General features: G+C 35.5%; 1 protein-coding gene across 4 annotated transcripts in view; it reads right to left on the bottom strand.

The window, feature by feature from the left end:
• Positions 1-21384, bottom strand: part of LMBR1 (limb development membrane protein 1) — a 180234-nt gene that overhangs the window by 80303 nt on the left and 78547 nt on the right. The window lies entirely within an intron of this gene.

Below are 21384 nucleotides of genomic sequence, written 5' to 3'. Positions count from 1 at the left end.
GTTAGAACCAAACATAAAACAACTGGCTGGTTTAAAATTGGAAAAAGAATATGACAAGACCTTATATTGTCATCTTATTTATTTAATTTACATGCAGAGAACATCGTGTGAAATGTCAGGCTAGATGAATCAAAAACCAGAATTAGGATTGTTGAGAGAAATATAAAAAATCTCAGATATACAAATGACACCACTCTGATGGCAGAAAGTGAAGAAGAATTAAGAAGCTTCTAGATGAGGGAGAAAGAGGACCATGTAAAAGCTGGCTTAAAGCTTACATCAAAAAAAACCCAAAACAACTAAGATCTTGGCAATTGGTCCCATAAACTTCCTGGCAAATAGAGGGAGAAGAAATGGAAGCAGTGTCAGATTTTACATTCTTGGGCTCAAAGATCACCGAAGAGTGTGACTATAGCCATGAAATTAAAAGACACTTGCTCCTTGGAAGGAAAGCTATGGCAAATCTGGACAGAATACTAAAACACAGAGACATCATTTTGCTAACAAAGATCCCTATGGTTGTGAGAAATGGACTATAAGGAAAGCAGCACACCACAGAATCAACGCTTTTGAATTATGGTGCTGAAGAAGACTTTTGAGAGTCCCCAGGAAAGCAAGGAGATCAAATCAGTCAATACTTAGAGAAATTAGTTCAGGTTTTTCACTGGAAGGTCATATACTGAATCTGAGCCTTAAACGCTTTGGCCACATAATGAGAAGACAGGATTCACTGGAAAACACCCTGGTGTTGGAAAAGACTGCAGGCAAAAAGAAAAGGGGATAGCAAAGGATAAGATGGATACATAGGATCATACAAACAAGCAAAGTAAACTTAGACATTGGGAGACAATAGAGGATAGAAGGGCCTGGGGTGCTATGGTCCACTGGGTCACAAGTCGTCAGATGTGACTGAACAACTGAACAACAACAAATCACCAGCCATTCTCCAAACATGTCCAGCCTAGTATAATTTGTTTCAGTGTCAACAGTTTCAACATTTATGGATTCCAAGACTGGAGGTCTGGTCTTGTCATTTGTTTTAAAATATGGCAAAATGCTGAATTAACTTTTCTACTTATGCTCTTAAACCCATGCCCTAATGACTTCTTCAGGACTTTGCTGCATCAGTTATTCCATTTGTCTTTCATGTTCAAACTATCCCTCTCCATTGGCTCATCATCATAATTTTTCAAACTGAAAAGAAAAGATGTTATCTATACAACCTATTCATTTTATAGGTGAACAAACTAAGGCCCAGAAAGGTGAAAGAACTTTCTCAAGATCATGTTACTAGACAACGCTTTTAAAGGTCAAGAATATGAATTCATTGTTTTGTGTTCCACAGCACCTGACACAGGTTCCTTGCACTTAACAGTACTCAAATAATTCAGGGAATCTCATAGCCAAAAGGTACGTTGTAAGTGATTTACTCCAACATCCCAGACAATGTAGCCACACCCTAACCTTGGTGGGATGCTGTAGAGGTCATTTCTATGTTGGATACTCTGCTCATATGCCTCCTGTGACAGTACAACTCCAGCAGGTAACAGTGAAAATATTGCTTGAGATCAGATGCCATCTTCCCCTCCCACCAGATGTTAATTCTTTCTCCACAGCCCTAAAGTTCTCTTTACTTACTTTGTATGCACATTGCATTGACTTACGTTAAAACAAAGATTCAGCAGAGATGGCTCTTTTGGGTCAATGACCATTTTGATTTTTGTTCATTTCCCCCAGAACTTGTGCTTTGCATATCACAGATGCCTAATGCTTGCTGAACTGAGTTTAACAGATGAAGAAACAAGGCCCGCAAAGGCCAAGTGACTTGTCCAAGAACACACAGTAGAAAAGAAACAGCAGAACTGAGACAAACTCATTTCTTCTAACTTTTAATCCAGCAATAGTTTCATTATACCACTCAGGGTGATGAGTGAACTTGCAGGTGAGTATGGAGTACTAATGTTAGCAAGCTCTCAGGAAGTATGGCCAAAAAAGGGGGGGAGGGGGCACTTAAAGTTTGAGCAGGCAAAAAGTTATGATGTTTACTCAGGTTCAAGGCCAAGTTAATGAGACTGGTTTGCTTATTTTTCCCAAAAATACCTATCTTCCAGTTCCATTCAAAATGAAAACATTAACCTTTCTGTCTGTACTATCACATTACATACCATTTGCTTTCTTTTCATTTTTGCTCTGAACACAAACATACATATACACATATATATATATGTGTATATATATAAAACATATATATAAACTACACACACACACTTCTGTTTCCTCTAATTCTTATTCATATAATCTCATTCTCCATCATGTATACATTTTCTTACTAATGTCTATCTCTTTCAAAAATTCAATTGTTTTTTCAGTTGTGTCCAACTCTTAATGACCCCATTTAGGGATTTTCTTGGCAAAGATACTGGAGTGATTTGCCATTTTCTTCTGCAGTTCATTTTACAGATGAAGAAACTGAGGCAAACAGGGTTAAGTAACTTATCCAGGGATCTCACAGCTAGTAAGTGTCTGAGGTCAGATTTGAACTCACCAAGAGGAGTCTTCCTGACCCCAGGCCTGTGGCTCTATCCACTGTGCCATCTAGCTGCATCTCTTCTGAACAAAGGCATAATCTTCAATTGCCATGGTTATAGAAAAACTGATATATTAAATAAAGGAATTGTCTCAATGACCTAAGGTCTCTTCAAGGTCTGAAATTTTGATCCTAAGATCCTATATGATTTCATTAGGTATTAAAATTTTAAGTTCTCCTGTTACCCACATTTTGTACACAGGCATTTAGATATGTTAACAATAGCAATGTTCTCCCTCAAGTCTTCAGTTTCCTATGCAGCATTTCAGAATCACATTTTGTTTTCTTCTGTCAAAATCACTGGTTACCATCTGACTCAACAGAAACGAGTGGTTATGAGTTTGATTAACTCTCAAAAAGTGCTCTGCAATATTTTAAAAATACGCGTGAAGTAGCAAGCATACATCCTAGTTAACCATATCAAATCTACAAATAGCTACCTCTAAAATATTCTGAAGGGAATCACCAAAAAACATCTGGAGGCTGAAGATATACTTCCTTTCATTACCATAGTTCAAAAACACTTGTTATTTTCAGGAGAATGAGATGCTGCTGCACTTTTCAAAGTGGAGGATTCAACCTCCACCTACCTGTAGACTTACACTAGTGACTCAGTTTCTTCTCTCTTCTTTATCACATTCTTCCACTTGATGAATTCTTGACACTGGATTCGATTCTCATCTACCTGCTCAAAATCTCTTACTTCTTATTTTGTTTCTTAAGGTTTTTTTCCCTTTTTTTCCTTTGGCTGTCCTGTCTTAATAATACTTAATAATACTACATCCTCTCTAAAAAGATGTGTTCCTTGGGACTTTCACCTTTACAATAATCGGGGAGAACATTTTCCACTGACGGTACTAATGAACACTTTAGGCAAGAAGTATAATCCAAACCTTGGAAACAGTGAAATTGGTCCCTTAGTTTCAATATCATACAGTGAGTAGTCTTAAACCGAACAACAGAGTTGATAGACAAATTATCTATTTACCCTTAAGACTTCTGTAAATCCATTCAGTCTGCCTGGCTGCTCCCTGCTACACTCTACCAACGTATTCAGGTGTTGCTAATTAGCACTAGTTTTAGCAACCAGTTTCCTTAAAGAATCAGTAAATATCACAGAACATAGGGGTTGAGTAGGTCCTCAAAAAATCTCTCACCTTTTCCTTCCTGTTTTACCCCCACTTATTTGTTTATTAGTTACCAGGTCCTTGGTGATTGCTAGATGAATTAAGAAAAGAACAAGAGGAATGTTTAAAGAACTTAAAGAGGATATCTGTGGGAGTTTAAGTTTCAAAGCCATACTGATTGTATGCTAACATCACTTGGCAAAACTTTGTTATGATACTATATCTTCTGCTATTCTCAAAAAAAAAAAAAAAGGGCTTAAATTTTAACCTGTTTTTATTTCCTTTCCCAATAAGTCACAGTGAATAGACAACTGAGAGGTCTTGAAGTCTGGAAAATCTGGAGTTCAAGTTCAAATTCTGACACATGGAAGTTAAGTGTTCCTAGGAAAGTCACTTAATGTTTCAGTGTCTCACATAACTCTCTTAACTGCAGAACAACTGCTGATCTGAATTGCCAGAGGTAGTATCCTCACTAGGAATTCCTTAAACCTAAGAACTCACAGGGCAATCTCAGTACATTACTTTCTCAAAAATCCACATTGTCCTACCACTTGGGTCTTTACATTCTTAAATACACTAAAAATAAATAAATACTTTCAAGATTAAAATATGTTTCATCATATTTAAAAATCATATTTAAAAATTATTCTTAGCTCACAGACCATATAAATACATGCAGACTATAGACTGCTGATCCTTGATTTAGAGCATTTATAGCTTAGATTTCTTCCTCTGAAAACAGCCTTTTCATATCCTTTTACTACTTAACTACTAGGGAATGACTATTATTCTTACAAATTTGAATCAGTTCCATACATATATATGTATATATACATATATATATATACATATATCTTAGAAATGAGACCTTTTTCTGAGAAACTTGCTACCAAGATTTTTCCCATTCACTTGCTTCTCTTCTAATTTGAGTTAAATTGGTTTTGTTTGTGAAAAAACACTTTCATTTTATATGATCAAAATTGTCCACTTTACCTTCTGTGTTTCTATCTCTTTCTCTGTCTATAAATGTGACATAATTTCTTCCTCACTCCTCTAATTTATGATGTCACCATTTATGTCTAAGTCATATCTCTACATAGACTTTGTCTTGGTACAGAGTTCAAGTCCAACTTCACACAATTACTATGTGACCCTGGGCAAGACACTTATCCTCTCTCATCAACCTTTTCTCATCTATAAAATGAAGATATCACCTACCTCCTAGAGCAGTTGTGAGGTTCAAATGAGACAATATTTGCAAAATGCTTAGTTTATATAAATGTTAGCTATTAGGTATTTATCAAACACTGGATTGTGATCATTTGCTCCTTTCTATTGTATACGTAATCTGTTCCAATGATGAACAGAATTGTTGATTCAAAGAATCAAAAGAAGGCAAGTCATCAATAACCATAAGACAAAAATGCTCCACAACAACAATAATAAGAGAAAGGTACATTTAAAAAAACCTTAAGAGTTATACTTCTCACCCATCAGTTTGGTCAAGATGACAAAAAAAAAAGGAAAACAGAATTGCTGGAAGTACTACATGATAGGACAGATATACTAATACAATATTATTAGAGTTAAGAATTGACTAACCAAGCGGGGCGGAGCCAAGATGGTGGAGTAGAAAGACAAAAAATGCAGGCTCTCCCCACACAGCCCACAAAATACCTGTAGAGAGGGACTCTCAACAAATTTTGGAGCAGCAGAAGTGGAGAACAACAGACTGAAGGAGATTTCCAGCCCAGGGTGACCTGAAAGGCCCACGGGATAGGTCGGTTGCACCAGACGAGGAGCCGAGCCCAGCCTTGGCCAAGCTGTGAGACACAACAAGACTCTGGAAGGAGGACACCTCGGGGGCAGCAGCCGGTCCTCAGATCCCTCAACCCACAGGTGCCAAAGGTCAGTGATGGGGTCTTTTCAGCTGGCCAGGAAGGGAGAAGGCTCCGGCCTCAGGCAGCAGCCCACAGAGGCCACATCAGGCAGGCGGCAGCAGATCTCAAGGCAACCCCTACAGCAGCCGTAGACCATTGCTGGATCGTAAAAACCCCTGGGGGAACTGAGGGAGCTGGTCTTTGTCTCACACTGAATGGTAGTCCTGCCCCCACAGCTTGATGGAATCCCCCCCCCCCCCCCCCCCCCAGTGCTAGCTTGGCAGAACTGGAGGTCAGGTTCCTATGAAGAGGAAACTCTGCTAAGATTCTGGGCACAAAAATCCTTCCCTGCGTCCAGACCAGTACACACTTAACTGTGCCACCCTGGAGGAACTGATATCTTACAGGTCCCCAGAGTACACCCTACTCTTGAAAAAGGACCCAAAAGCCAAGTAACTGGTTGGGAAAATGCTCAAAAAAGGGAAAAAAAATAAGACCACAGAAGGTTACTTTCTTGGTGAACAGATATCTCCTCCCATCCTTTTAGGTTGAGGAAGAACAATGCTTACCTTCAGGGATAGAAGTAAAAGTCAAGGCTTCTGTATCCCAAACATCCAAAATAAATATTCAATGGGCTCAGGCCATGGAAGAGCTCAAAAAGGATTTTGAAAATCAAGATAGAGAGGTGGAGGAAAAAGTGGGAAGAGAAATGAGAGAGATGCAAGAAAAGCATGAAAAGCAGGTCAACACCTTGCTAAAGGAGACCCCAAAAAATGCTGAAGAAAATAACACCTTGAAAAATAGGCTAACAATTGGCAAAGGAGGTTCAAAAAGCCAATGAGGAGAAGAATGCTTTCAAAAGCAGAATCAGCCAAATGGAAAAGGAGGTTCAAAAGCTCACTGAAGAAAATAGTTCTTTCAAAATTAGAATGGAACAGATGGAGACTAATGACTTTATGAGAAACCAAGAAATCACAAAACAAAACCAAAAGAATGAAAAAATGGAAGATAATGTGAAATATCTCATTGGAAAAACAACTGACCTGGAAAATAGGTCCAGGAGAGATAATTTAAAAATTATGGAACTATCTGAAAGCCATGATCAAAAAAAGAGCCTAGACATCATCTTTCATGAAATTATCAAGGAAAACTGCCCTGAGATTCTAGAACCAGGGGCAAAATAAATATTGAAGGAATCCACTGATCACCTCCTGAAAGAGATCCAAAAAGAGAAACTCCTAGGAACATTGTGGCCAAATTCCAGAGTTCCCTGGTCAAGGAGTAAATATTGCAAGCAGCTAGAGAGAAACAATTCAAGTACTGTGGAAATACAATCAGGATAACACAAGATCGAGCAACTTCTGCATTAAGGGATTGAAGGGCGTGGAATAGGATATTCCAGAGGTCAAAGGAACTAGGACTAAAACCAAGAATCACCTACCCAGCAAAACTGAGTACAATACTTCAGGGGGAAAAATGGCCTTTCAATGAAACAGAAGACTTTCAAGCATTCTTGATGAAAAGACCAGAGTTGAAAAAAAATTTGACCTTCAAACATAAGAATCAGGAGAAGCATGAAAAGGTAAACAACAAAGAGAAATCATAAGGGACTTACTAAAGTTGAACTATTTACATTTCTACATGGAAAGACAATATTTGTAACTCTCGAAACTTTTTTCAGTATCTGGATAGTTGGTGGGATTACACACATACACAAGCACAGAGAGAGAGAGAGACAGAGACAGAGAGACAGAGAGCACAGGGTGAATTGAATAAGAAGGGATCATATCTTTAAAAAAATGCGGTGAGAGAGAAATATATTGGGAGGAGAAAGGGAGAAATGGAATGGGGCAAATTATCTCTCAGAAAAGAGGCAGGTAAAAGACTTTTCAGTGTAGGGAAAAAGAGGGGAGGTGAGAGAAAAAAACATGAAGCTTACTCTCATCACATTCAACTAAAGGAAGGAATAAAATGCACACTCATTTTGGTATGAAAACCTGTCTTACAATACAGGAAAGTGAGGGAGAAGGGGATAAGCAGGGTGGGGGGATGATGGAAGGGAGGGCAGTGGGAGGAGGGAGCAACTTGAAGTCAACACTCTTGGGGAGGGACAGGATCAAAAGAGAGAACAGAAGCAATGGGGGGCAGGATAGGATGGAGGGAATTATATTTAGTCTTACACAACACGACTATTATGGAAGTCATTTGCAAAACTACACAGATATGGCCTATATTGAATTGCCTGCCCTCCCAAAGGGAATGGGTGGGGAGGGAGGGATGGGGAGAAGTTGGAACTCAAAGTTTTAGGAACAACTGTTGAGTATTGTTCGTGCAACTAGGAAATGGAAATACAGGTAATGGGGTATAAAAAGTTTTCTTGCCCTACAGGACAAAAGAGAAGATGGGGATAAGGGAAGGTAAGGATGTTAGAAGAGAGGGCAGATTGGTGATGAGGCAATTAGAATGCTTGGCATTTTGGGATGGGGGGAGGGGAGAAATAGGGAGAAAATTTGGAATCCAAAATTTTGTGGAAATGAATATTGAAAAGTTAAATAAACATATTTTAAAAATAAATAAATGAAAATTTAAAAAAATTAAAAATTAAAAAACCCTCAAAAAAAAAAAATTGACTAACCATTCTGGAAAACAATTTAAAACTATGCCCCAAAAGTCAGGTAACTATAATTACCCTTTGATCCAACAATACAACTATTAGTCTTATATTCCAAGACAGCCAAGTAAAAAATGGGCCCATATGACCAAAATTACTACAAAAGCATTTTGTTGTTCTTATTTTAATATTTGTATCCCCAATGCCTAGCATAAGTAGTAGCAGCTTAATAAATACTTGATTCACTGATTGCAAACAAAGTGGTTAACCATCAACTGGAGAATGGCCAAATTATGGTATTTTAATATTATTGTAATGAATGACAAATGGGACAGATGCAGATAAACCTGGGAGGTTCTGAATAGACTGATGCAGAATCAAGTGAGAAAAAGCAAGAGGACTATTTATGCAATGATTATAGCATAGTAAAGGAAAACAATTACAAAATACTATGATCAGAGTAACCAATCATGATTCCAGAAGACTGATTATTAAATCATCTTCCCACCTCTTTGCAAAGAAGTGAGGAACTAGGTACAAAATAAGACATATGTTTTTAGACATGGTCAATGTGTGGATTTTATTTTGCATGACTCTGCTTGCTTCTTAAAAGGAAAGGCTTTTATTTGGGGAGAAAGAAGTATTGATACTAGAGATAAGATGACAGTGATACTAAAGGAAGAAAAGAAAAGAAGAATGTTGATGAATTATTTATAAAAAAGGGAACAGAAGTTCAGAAGACACAGTCAGGCTGGGGAATGTTGGAACTACCGTATTAAATTTCAAATATATAAAAAGTGTACATGGTGATTCATTGTTTCAGATGCAGTCATTTTTTTTTTCTGATCTTTGTATAGAACAACTTTCATAATAATAATTTTTTTTAAAAAAAAGGAAATATGGGGCATGAAATCCCACATGTTAGACTAAGTGAATTCTGAGGCTCCTTTCAACTCTGATTTTATGACTTGACCCATTAATGTAACATTCTCCTTCTCACTGAACTAAGCTCATCTTAATTACCTCTCATATTATTTTCACAAAATTGATTTGATGGTACATTTTATGGTCCTGGTCCCAGGTAGTACTACTCACTCAAGTCAATGGTTTTCCCAGGTACTGAAATTGCTAGTTAGGGTTACGAATCTCTGCAATTCCACTATTCCTTATTACACCTTCTATTAAGGACCTAACAATAGTCAGGGCAACTGGTGATGGCCCAAGTTACCATGGGAGATCCTGGCCTTTTTAAGCTAAGGCCCATGATAAAATGCTTACGGACTTGACTCTATTTAAACAATTGTCAAATATATTTGCTCATCTTTTTCCTCACCTATAATCCCCTATCACCAAATGCCTATTGGGTATCTTAAACTGGATGTCCTATAAACATCTTAAATTCCACATTCCCAAAGCAGAACTCATTATTTTCTCCCCTAAACTTAGGTCAGCTGTGCCCCAGTATGTTGGCACACCCTGAACCAAACATTTTGACTAGCCCTACCCCCCTTCCCTTCAAGTAATGCCATGTTCATGATTTGTTATCTTATCTTTCAAGGAATCTTACATAATTTTGACATATGACTTCTTGTTGGAAGACAGTCCTTAAGGCAGCATTTTGAATGAATGACACATTTATTCTTACTCTGTGGAAAGTATTGTGCTAAGCACTACAGATTCCAAAAGAAAAGTAAAAAGTAAAAGAATACCCCTACTCTCATGGAGCTCAAATTCTAAGAGAGGAGACAACATGGATAGAAAGTTTTAGCTGAATGGCAAGGTCCCATGGTAAAACAGATGGAAATGCCTCTTCTTTGATGTCATTTCTACTAGTAAAATAATTATGCTTCTCACTCTGAATCACCTAATAGTTACAAGGATTTTGGAGGCAAGAAAGTTCTTTTTGGAGTCTTCAGGAGTTGTAACCAGAGCATCTACCCAGGATGATGGCTATAGACAATGAGGAGGAGCATTGCTATGCCAAAGGCTTTTGGTCTCAGCATCCTGGTCTGTCTCTATCAGAGCATGAAAGGAGATAGTAGTCAAGGTGACAGTGGTGGTGGTTTAACCTGCCTAGAACTGGCCAACTCCTGTCTCTCCTTCAAAGTGTCCTACTGTTTCAGCTATGCTGATTTGATTGTTACATGGGTAACAATGGTTGACGTTTGTTGAGCATGGCTGGCTCCCTCTCTCCAGAATTTGCTCCCCTTGATGATGGCTGTGAGGCCTGGGCTGGCAGCGAGGAGCAGGAGGTCTTGTGTTCATTTTAATGTTGGTCATAGTTGATCAGCAGTTGTTAGTAGGGATGAGGAAGGTGGGCTCATTCTCCACAATGATATCTCCCCACAATAATGACAGCAAAGGTTTAGCTAGAAACAGGTCCAGTTTGGGAAGGCACTGATTTGGGGCACATGGTCCTGGTCTGTCTTCATCAGGATCCAAGAGGAGATGGTGGCCACGATGGTGGTGGTGGTTCAACATACCTAACATATGCTATCTCCTGTCAGTCCCTTAGAGAGTCCCACTGTCCCAGATGGCAGTTGGTTAGTGGTTGTTGGGAATGACTCACTCCTTTACCACAGGAACTGCTTCCATACTGGTTGATGGCTGGAAAGCTACACTTGAAATGGGGACAGTGATGGTCCTGATGGGTCTTGCCATGCTCAGGACTTCTATCCCTGTTGCATTTTACTCATCAGAATCAAAGCCTTTTTGAGTCAATAAACTGGAAGAACAGGGGATCTTGTATTCTCTACACTAGGGGTTTTTAATTTGGGGGGGGGGGGTCATAGAACTCTGGCTGAGCCTCACAGTGAAGTCTATGGACTCTTTCTCAGAATTATGTTTTTAAATTCATAAACATGTACAGGATTACAAATAAAACCAGTTATATTAAAATAGTTATCAAAATATTTTTTAAAGTACACAAAACTCATGTTAAGAACCCCTGTTCTATACTCCTCAGTTTGGAAGCTCTAGAAGTCAATGCTCCTTTGGTCTTTTCTCCTTTCCAATACTGACTCCAGTACAGACCTCTTTTGGGTACATTTAATCTAATTTAGTTGCTTTTCTAATCTTTGTTCTTTTCAATGCCAGCCCTAACTCCTCTACTAGCACATCCATGAATGGAATGCTAATCCAGGTCAGGTGGTTCTACCATCCTTGATGACAGAAAAAGTTTGTCACAAAATGTTTGCAGATCCTTTCCATCGTTCATGTATTTATCTTTGTTCAAATTTCATCCCTAAATGCCTTCAGGATGACTTTGCCTAGTTGGATTTCTGGCAAAACCCTCTTTAAATTGGCTTTGCCCTTCACTGCTTCTCTCTATCTTATCAGGCAATGCTGTTCATAAAATTTCACCATCCTCCTAAGATTTAATAAATAAGTCTTCTTTTTCACTTTTTAAATTAATATAGCCCTTGGTCCTTATATCACATTGCCTGGCAAGTCAGCCAAGTGTTTGTTAACTAAGGTGTATTTAAGACTGTTTCAATCTTGTTCAGTCTTATCAAGATGGAAAGATTTTTACTTTTGCTCAACAGCACAATATTGCTAGAGAACCTGTTTACATTTACAGAAGCTCATCACCGAATTGGCTCTGAATTATGAACTTTCAGCCGTAGCCAACTTCTGAGTAGAAGACTACTAATCAATAGAAAGGTTTTAATTTGCTTCAGTGGAGGGAGTACTCCCACTAATGAAAACACAGATCCTATAAGGAGTAAAATATAAACCTGATATACAAGGGTCAGTCAAGAAGGCAAACAATAAATAAAACTTCGAATTACTTTGTTTTAGAACCACTAACAAAACTACTGCCAACTTTACACTGCAGAAACTGAGTACCACAAATTTATTTAGAGAAAGGGTGTGCTATAAATTATGTATATTTCCCATTTTCAAAGACTTTATACTTACTGACTTCCCCTCATATATATATATATATATGTATATACATATACATATATGTATATACACATATATGTGTCAGTTTTCCTATTACAACGTTTTTTTATCTCTACCCCTACCCTTGGAACAATAAGAATTTGTCTTTCATGTAAATAAATTCTCTTTTCTAAAAAGAAAGTGTGCAAACTAGTAAATTTTTAGGTAGTTGAATTTTTAATGGTCTGAGTTTTGAAAAAGGGTCTCTCATACTTCAATCTAAAATGTTAGCTCATGTCAAAACTACCAAACAGCTCTGTCGCCTTTGATGTCTCTGATTAAACAACCTTTGTCTCTGGTTACTAATGGAATGAGTAAATGGGCTGTAATATAATGTAGCATGACTCTGTTATATACTGGTAAACATTTCATGGAGATCAGAGCATTAAAGTTGAAGTTCATGATGAATGAATGATTTTATAGGCAAATAAATATGAGCTTAAATGCCAAATAAACTTAAGATTTTAACAATCCAAATTCTAGTCTATTTGGTGAGTCTTATTCACACAGGCCCGTGGGCATCCTAATTTGAACAGAAGTTCTCAGGCCACCGTTAAATGTGACATTCAATTTTGGTTTCAAATAAAATTCACCCCCACCAATTTTTTTTCCCAATTTAGGGAATTAGGATCTGAAAGGTAGTAATAATTTCTATTTTAATTGCTTCATGAACACTGGTCTATTGTAGCCAGTGAGTTTAATTAATAACAAAATTGTTTTTTGCTCACACCCTACAAAATTGATACCTGTCTATTTTACTATAGATGCCTAAATAATGGCATCATTATTCTAATCACATAAAATAAATGTTAAGGCTTAGTTACCTATTTAACATAATACCTATATTAAAACATCATAAATCTATATAAGCAAATCTTTTTCTGAAACATTTTGTCTCAATTTCATACTAATCAGTCATAACGCTGTTTCAATACTATAAACAAAAAGAGGTTGTACGTCTATTTTTTCTGGTATCTGTTACATGACATTAACGTAACTAGTATATAAACACACACACATAAATGACAGAATCCATCCTTAACTTTTAAAGTATTTTTTAATAAAAGGAGAGCATGTCATGATAAAACATTTATATGAAGGAACAGCTAAATCTGATTGATATTCCTTAATACATTTGTCAATTTTTCAAATCAGTGCGAAAACAATGTTGAAAATGTTTTAATAATAATCACAGACACCATTCCAGGTTTTTTTTAAGTTTTGAGTATCTGAACATTGTTTCCTAAAGTGTACTTTAGTTTTCATTAATAATGGTGGCAAAAAAAACTGAGTACGATAAGATAGGCTGTTAAATTCTTATTAATATTAAAAGTCCACTTATAAAATTTTTTTAAGATTATTAAATAAATTAGATTAACTAAGCACTCTTCTTTACAAATGTTTCTAAGTTACTTTAATCAGAAAATCAATATTCTAAGTTTCAGCTCTTTAAAAAGATCTATTTACAAACAGTTTTTTATTACAGTAGAATGGGAATGCCAACAGAAACCTCAGCAAATTCAGATTCTCATCCTTTCTAGTCTGGGGGTAGTGGGCAGAAATTGGTTTGTGATTTTGGGGTTTGGTTTTGTTTTTGTTTTTTACATTCTCTAATAGCAAATTCCTGAGTAAGGTCTCTCTTGAAGGTGAAGAGAAGACTGAATTAACACATAACAATAGCTGGTGAAATATTACTCTATTTTCTGTAATAAACACCATGATCAAAACATTATGTAAGATAAATTTCCTTGAAAGGTTCTCAGCAGGAGTTTTCCTTTTTGTATGTGATTTCCTCTCACCCACCAAAACCATACCAAGTATGTGCATGTGCAACTAACACTAAGCAGCACTTCCTTAATCACTCATTTCCAACAATTTATGGATGATCAGTGGCAAAAACGAGCAAAAATAATGAAAGAATGCAATGAAAGCTCAATGAGACAAACAGGCTTGGACTTCCTACTCATTTCTGTGTCTCTTTAAGATGGAGGCCTGATACAAATTAGCCACTGGAAAAAAAAAAGTCATCTGGTCATAAAATACAGTACAGGGTCACTTTTATGTAAGTTTGCCAAAAGGGACATAAACCAGGACAATTTCAAACTGTGACACAGGATAGAAACATATTAAAACAATCTTTGTTCCTCCTCTATTGTGCTGTCATGTTGCTCAGCTTTATAGACATTCTAAGCACCAGCACAGGCCTCTTCGCTTCCACCTGGTTCACCTAATTAATTAAGCAAGGAAGTTACCTCAAATTTTTGTACTATTTGCTTTTATTATCAAGCACTTCTTTTGAAGTTATTGGAGTTAACCTCTTAATCCTAAAGACTCTGTGTTGTGCTCTGAACATTTTGGGATGTCTGGATAATTTGGATAATTGGTCAGGATGTTGCTGTCGTTTATGTTAAATTTTATGCTGTTACTTCAAATACAAAGATAAGCATAAAGGTAAAGGTACTATGTAAATACCCCTGGAAAATATTCTGATTTCTCAATCTATTCTTAGACTTCTGTTGCCATCAAGTGGTTAAAAAAAGCTAACATTCATTTCTTCTAGATATTTCAAATGCAAAATAAAGGGCTAAAATAATACTTTAAAACAAACACAATATGCAATAATCACATTTCCACTTTCCATTATAAAAAAACACAAGTCTTTGTTCATACCTTCCATTTCAGGGCTCATTATGATCAAGAAAACACACTGCAATATGAATACAGGTAGAATCAAAGGAAGGGAGAACTAAACAGCTGGTCTCTGGACTGCCGCTCTGTTGACAAATACTTGTCTAACCTTTGAGTTCATGGAATTTGTGGGATTATAATCAATAGCAAAGAGTAAAGGAAAAGTACCAGAACCAAAGCCAACAAAAACAAAAAACACAAAATAGGGAAATAGAACGATTTCCCCAAAGTTAATAAATTAAGAAAGGAACAAGATGTAAATTTGAGCTCAGATACAGAATTTAATATGATATATATATGTATATATATATATATACATATATATATGTATATATATATACATATATATATAATACATGAAGTACATTCATCTCTAAGTTTCTCAATCCTAAACTGAATTCTGCTTATTTACTAAAAACCTCTATGTTTTTTATCAATACTCTTCATATTTTCTTGATTCTTAGGATTATAAGGTAACGTGAAAGAGATGGTAGCAATAAAATGGAAACATACACAGTAGTAAGAAAAGAGAAGAAAGGCCATTTAATTTAGCCTTTTAAAAAAGACATAGTTAACCCCCCAGGCCTAATATGTCCTGTTTGAATTAACATAGTCGTTTAATTAAAAACTAAGCAGAGAATTGTGCTTAGTTTGATTTTCAATTCAAGCACTGCATCCGCCCAGGGTGAGTAGCCAATTTCCGCATCAGCGCAATATGCAAGGAGCTGTTTTTAAAACGGTTGCCCAGGGGAATCAATAGGAGTATGGTGGGGCCATATGCCATTTAGAGAATACACCAGAAACTCAAGAACAGTAAAATAGTACTAGGAGGGTGGTCAAAAGGGGTAAAAAAAAAAAAAAGGTAATCTGACTTAGCCCTATTATAGGTTTGGCATTAGCCAAATGATTCTACCTAACCCACCAATTTAGTTTCCTAATAACATAACTAACCATCTCCTTTCAATGGCATTATGGAAACTGAACATTTCAAAATCTATCCAGTACATTTTGGGATTAAGAAGATTGGGGAGGAGTTTCTATTTGATATGCTAGCCACCTATACTAATACTTTTAAATGGTTAACATGCCAATAGCTAATCACAGCATTGAACTTAAAAGAAGCAAGCAATGATAACCAAATGGGAATGAGATGTATTAGGAGTAGTCATTCATCTGAATTCTGATTTTAACTCAATCTATAGGTAAAAAAAGAATAATGTTTCCAGGTAAAATACAATTTAAAACTCATACAAATTAAATCCCTATAACCTCTCATCTTGAAAGATGAATGCCCTGGAAGTAATTAAGTATGTTATGAGAAAGATTCAAGACACGGTACAGCTTTTGTTCATATACTTCATCTATACTGGTTTAAATATAAAATGCTAGTGATTCTTTCAATTGTCACTGAATCATTTTAAAACTGAGTAATGAAAATATTTTAAAATACACTATGCCTTCATTTAAATACTTCCTAGGTCTTAATCTATACTCATTTGAGAAACTATATACTGAACCATTTGAATCATATATGCTAAGATTATAATTCTTTCAACTATTCAATATTTCACAGTTTTATTATAGTCTCATGCTTCTCTTTTACTAAACAAACAAAATAATTTTGAAATAGCCCTTTCAAGAAAAATAACTCAAGAACTCAATAAGCTTAAATAGCATTCTATTTGTTCATGTTACACTATGGGCAAGTTGTTATAGGCATGCAGGTATTTTATTCTATTGCCCATAGAATCTATTACATAGATACATATAGCATTACGTGTATATGTCCACACAGACTTGTGGTTAGTTCTTTTACTATATGTACCAATCTGCAAACTAAAAATATATTATCTTTCAAATGTCTGAGTCTAAATTCACTACCATAAGCTTTAAAATATGAAGAAAATTAGTATTAGAGAGTAAATTCATTAATAGCTCATGTTATATGAAACAATAGAATTCAAGCTTAGCCCCTAACTTCACATGCCTAATCATTTGATGGGGCAACAAACCAGCATCATTTTTAACATTATTAGTAATTAATTATACTTCATTTATTTACTTTCTGGATATATGTGTATGCATTTATGGAAACTGACCATTGATTAAAACAGCACTAAAATAATTACATCAAAATTTTTTAAAGAAAGCTCCTTTCACTCCTTTATACTTCTTCCTTGCAATGATTTTTTCCCTTAAATTCATTTGTCAAAACATCCACCAAAATATAAAGTAGCCCTTCAAATATACATTTATCAAATGTAATGAAAATTAAAGAGATAACCACTATAAAAACAATAAAAAGACAATTGATCTTTTATAAAATATGTCACTTAATTAAGATGATTATTCATGTAGTTGTTAATCCTTATAATAGTAGAACAACAATCCTTACAATAGTGGGGATGTAATACAATAAAAAGAAGAAACTTCCCCTTCACTTTTCTATATACTTCCAATTAACCTATCTAGTCTTACAAAAATGAAAAAATACAAATTTTTTAATCTATACATTCAATTCATATTTAATGTAATGAGAAAAGATACAAAACAAAACTTTTTGCAGAAGATGTTAATCTTAAATTTCTGTAGTACAGGATTATACTGTGATAAGCCATTTCATACTTTACTTAAAATTATTCATCACAAAATAAAATTATATAAAAACTAAATAATAATATAGCAAACTTTAATACAAATATTGCTAGTAGCTCTCAGTATCTTAGAAATAATCATAGCATTAAACTCAATGAAACAAAGATAACAAAATATTCACCTCCTAAGACTCTGATTTTAATTCAATCTATATTATAGCAAAATAAGCAAAAACAATAATGTCTCCAAGTGGAACACAATTTTGAACTTGCAAAAGCAAATTCTCTGTGACCTATCACCTAGAAAGAATAATCCCTTCAAAGTACTGAAACGTTACAAGATCCAAAACATATCACTGCCTTTTCTTGAACTAAACTGCCCAGCACTCAAACTCTACTGCAGAGAGTGTTATTCCCATGAGCTGGCCACACTGTTCAAATGTCAAACGTACACCTGCCAAAAAGACTATTTTACAGAGAATTCACACAAGACAAGTACTCACATGAGGTCAGAAGAAAGGATACAAGGACACTCTCAAGGTCTCTCTTAAGAACTTTGGAATCAAATGTGTGACATGGATACACTGGCACAGGACCACCCAGCATGGCATCATCAATAGCACATAATAATGTGCTGCATCAAAGACAGCATATATACTCTATGAGCAAAGCAGAACTGAAGTAGCTCAAAATAAATGCAAGATGCACAAATTTAGAGAATCCACCCCAAATATTCACATAGGCTATTTGTGCCCAACCTGTGGTAGAGCATTTTGAGCTCATATTGATCTGATCACCCACAGTCAGATGAACTGTAACTTGACTCTAATAACTTAGTGATGTCATTTTGGTCCTCTTCAAGAATGAAGAACAACAACCCACCAAAAGTTCACCTATACAAGTTAAGCATATAACGCTAGTAATTAACTTATAATGTTTAGCAGGTACAAACAAATGGATGAATTTTAAAGTAGTGCAAGATGCAAAAAAAAAAAAAATTGTACATGGCCTGGGAAACTTTCCCAACTACAAAGCTACCTTATTCAGTGCAAGTCTATATCTTATTGCTATAAAGGGCAAGGTGTATATGTTCTATTAAGCCTTGAGTCAAAGATAGACTCTCCCTATGTCTTTTCTATGTGCCATGATCATGGTGGACAAGTCCTCAAAAAATGTCAGTTCATTATAACAAGGAGGGACATTGTGGTGCAGTGGGAAGAGCAATAGGAAGTAGAAGGTACTGGCTACAACTATGACTGTACTCCTTCATAACTGTGCAACCTTCTCTGAGACTCAATAGCCTTTATCAATCAACAAGCATTTATTTAAGCTCCTATTATGTGCGAGGCTGGGGACACAAAAGTTATCTTTACTTGTGAGAGGAACTTATATTCTAAAAGGAGAGACAAAGAAAAATATAAGACAAAATGTGATAATGGAAAAGCAAGTATCCTAAATATAAAGTGCTGGGATGCATACTGGACTTGAAGTTACAAACACCTGCATCTGAATCTAAGTTCCGCCCCTTTCTCTAATCTAAGCTTTACCACTCTGCCATTGGCAAATCCCTGACACTGAGCCCCAGCTTCCTATTCTGGAAAAATCAAGAGATGCTTTAAATTATCCACCTCACATTGTTCTTGCAAGAATCAAATACAACCGAATATGGGGAAAACAATTTTTAAACTTAATTTATTACATAAATATACTGGCATTATCATTAATACAATAACAACTAGCATTACATAAGTGATTTAAGGTTTACAAAATGCTTTCCATATTTTATTTCATCTGATCCTCTCAACAACTGTGGGGTAGGTATTATTATTATCCACATTTTGCAATTAATGAAGTTAGTAACGAGAAGTTATCAACAATGAGTGTGGTTCTTCAAATGCTTGGAGTTTATATGTATTACATGATTTGCTATACATGTATCTTGATATGAATAATACTGAACTACATAAACTCATACTGTATAGCCGGCTTCTCATTACTTCTAATTCTAAAAGAAGTATTTCAAGCCTGTACCACTTTCAGCCATTTCCAGGTTTTGTGGTTACAAGGCATTATCAGAAGAGTTCAGAAAACTGGTAAAGCATCAGGTTGAGTACAAGAACTGAATCTAAATAATCAAAACTGACACCCTGGGAAGTTATACCTTAAAGACTTGAGAACTACATTGACCAAAAATGATTCCAGAGAACTGAAGATAAAACATGCTACTCCTCTCCTGACAGAGAGATAATGGATTCAAGATTCAGGATGAGACTTACACTTTTGGAAATGGGAAGGAGGAAATTTGTTTTGTTTAACTATGAATATTTGTTATAAGGATGTGAGTCATTTTTTTAATTGGGGTGGGAGAAGGGAAAGAAAATAAATGCTTTTCAGTTGAAAAATAAAATAAATTCAATCCACTAATGTTTAATGCTAGACCTCCATATTAGTCCCAAAAATATCTTCATGATATACATACAAATATGTATTAATCATCTCAGGTTAGTAATTTTCCAACAAAGAAATACAAAATTTCTAATCTTTCAAAACTATTTATATCTTCTGACTCATGAGAAACTAATATTTTTTAGGTTCAGTTCCTTTTATTCATGTCACCTTATGACCCATTTCCTTCTTATCGCAACCTAAAACTTAAGTACTTCCAGTTCCTTTGCTCCTACAGTAAAGCCTTCAAACCCCATGCCATAGCACGCTGCGTAGAGACAGTCTCAATGTCTTCAAAAATTTGCCACTTCACTGCAAGCTTCACTTTTAAGCCAGAGCTTAAAAACCAGACAGGCATCCAACAAGGTGAGAGAGGTTCAGCAGGACAGCCACAGAGCATCATGAATTCTTTCATGAAATCAAGCCTCAAATATCATCCACTCAATCTCCGAGGCCTTGCAAACTGGACCAGTGGAGAAAAATACCCCAAAATACCCAAAATGCACAAATCCTTGAAGTACAGTTAGGGTGTAGTGGCCAAGTGAGGGTCATAAACAGGAAGGTCTATATCAAGAGATAATATAGGTAACTTCACCTCAAAAAAAGTCATATATAAAAAGCAAAAAAAAAAACTACTTTTATCAATTTATTCTACCTCTCCAGACAGTATCACTGAAGAAATTCTAAATTTCAAATTCTATAGTGATTACAGTGATTGCCAAAACAAGTTAAACAAAACAAATAACTCAAAAGGGAAATAGTTGTTAACTGAAAAAGTGATAACTCAATCTAGTTATGTGACTAGGAATAATGATAGGAAAACTCCAAAATTACCTGAACTAATTTATCACATAAACTAACCTAAAATTTTCAGTGATAAAATTAAATTAAAGTTTATAAACAGTGAACTAAATAAAACCACCACCAAAAAAATCGAAACTGAAGACAGGGTGACCATGAAGCCCATGATGACAGTATAGGGAAGAGTTAGTTAGATTCTTAAGGCAAAGACAACAATGATATCTGTATCTCATTGAGTCACAGTATGTTAGAGGTCAGAGACAAATGAAGTGACTTGTCTAAGATCACAAAGGTATCATTATGTGAGAAAGTTAGGGTTTTAATCCAGGCCATTTTTATTGTTAAATATGACAGAAATCATTGTGTCAATTTGCTTCTATACTTAATCATTCATCCAAAGAATCACTGTGTCAATTTACTCCTAAACTTATTCATCTAAAGTAAAATCACAAGCTTACAACTATCTACATCTTTGATATACTCAATAACATTTCATGATTTTGTAGGTTGTAAACATAAGCTATTTTCCTTTTAAGCTTTGGCATAAGAAGAAAATTCAATTCCTGAATATCTTTGAATTCTTAATTTAAAATTTTTAAGAGAAGATTTGGGGGGATCAGTTTTCCCACTCACATCTAATTCTCCCACTTTACCTCAAACATCAGTAAAAATCTCCAATTTAATAAGAATTTTAACATTTTAT

This window comes from Notamacropus eugenii, chromosome 3, assembly GCF_028372415.1.
Source record: "Notamacropus eugenii isolate mMacEug1 chromosome 3, mMacEug1.pri_v2, whole genome shotgun sequence".
NCBI lineage: Eukaryota > Metazoa > Chordata > Mammalia > Diprotodontia > Macropodidae > Notamacropus > Notamacropus eugenii.
Note: the sequence above shows the minus strand (reverse complement) of the source record. Positions and strands in the feature narration are given on the sequence as shown.